This window comes from Gekko japonicus, unplaced genomic scaffold (assembly GCF_001447785.1).
Source record: "Gekko japonicus isolate JY-2015 unplaced genomic scaffold, Gekko_japonicus_V1.1 scaffold66, whole genome shotgun sequence".
NCBI lineage: Eukaryota > Metazoa > Chordata > Lepidosauria > Squamata > Gekkonidae > Gekko > Gekko japonicus.
The window spans coordinates 928,534-930,107 of record NW_015163605.1 but is presented as its reverse complement, the minus strand read 5'-3'; positions in this window follow the sequence as shown (position 1 = coordinate 930,107).

Below are 1,574 nucleotides of genomic sequence, written 5' to 3'. Positions count from 1 at the left end.
GGGGTGGGTGGGGAGGATCTCGCTCTCTTTTAAGGAAAAAGAAGACTATTCCCCCTAGGCTGTTTAAACCCGGCAAGGGCGGCGAGCGTCGCTATTAGTGTTAAATATATGGCTAATTATGCGTATGAAAATTAAACATCAGTGTTATGCTAATGGGGCCGCCTTCAGCTGTGGGATCAGAGCACTTGAGACTAGCATTTAATCAAATGAATCAGTAACTAATACAGCTGCACGTGTGAACTTTGCGTAAGATCAGTCCCCCCCCCCCCCCCCGCCGTCCAGCTTCTCAGTCTCCCGCACACACAGAGCCTTAAATGATGGGAGAAATAATTAGCTGCGCTTTCTAATTATTCGACGCCAAAAGTCACTTGGGCTTCCGCCCAGATTGCCTTGCCCGGCCTCTGCCTCTGAAATCCCCGCTGCCGGCCCCTTGGCCCCTGGCCGGGCTATGAACTGGGCAGGGGCACATCCCAGCCCCCAGGAGGAAGGGTGCTCCGGGAGACGGGGTCAGGCCAAGAGGTCCCTTCGGAGCCCCCGGGAGGCTTGTGTGCGCCCGCGCGCCCCTCCGGCTTGGTGGGGACGGGAGACGCGCTGCCCTGTTGGTGTCCCCCTCCCACCCCCCGCGAGGCATCCGTCTGAGCGCGCGATCCTACGCAGAGATGCTCCAGGCCAAGCACTGGACGAACCCGGCCTCCGCCTGACGGACCTCTGGTTTCCTGACCAACGAAGCTTCCCCAAGAAGGCAGCGGGAACTCCAGCGGCCCTTTGGTGGGCCCGTTTTCCCGCCCGGTCGAAGCAGGCCGGCTTTCCAGCGGCACCACGGGGGCCGGGCGCTTGACCCTGGGCCGTGAGGGATCCGCGCTCCTTCTCAGCCGCACCACACCGACGGCCTGAGGCTCCAGATGGGCGTCTCGGGCCCAGCCCTCCCGAGGGCTCCTTTTCTCCGGGGGCCGCGCTCTTCCCTCCCCCACTGACCCTGGTTGGAAGCGCGTCCCCGGCTGGGAGCCCCCAAAGGGAGGACCGGGTCTCTCGAGTCGATGCTTTGCCGGCCAGGGCCGCCGAAGGCCGACTTGCAACCCCGGGCAGCCAAGAATCCCCGTCTCTCCTCCTGTCTGGGGATGACCCCCGAAAGTTGGCCCCCTCCCCAAGAAGCCGGTCGTCTGTGGCCCCCAAACGCTTGAAACCCCCACTGGAGAGGGGAGGCCAGGGAGGTCCCAGGGGGGAGATGGAGAAAGCTCCTGCGGGATGAGCCTCCGCGCGTCCTCATCCCCGAAGCCGGGTGGGCAGGATCGCACCCACAGGCAGCCTTTGTCTGCCAGCACTTTGTTTAGAAAACAAAAAACCACACGCACACGGCCCAGCCAGACGAGTCCTCCGCCGAGCATGCCCACACACCCAATGCGTGCGCCTCCTCCCCACGCACACCAGGACGGCCGCCGCCAAGTTTGGACGGCTACGCTCCCTTCAGGTACAGGGGGGAGGGGGAGGGGTGCTGGGGGGGCAAAATGAATGCTTCGAGGGACCCCCCCCCCGGCTCCCTCCCCAAACCAGGGCCGCACCTGATCCAGTTCGCA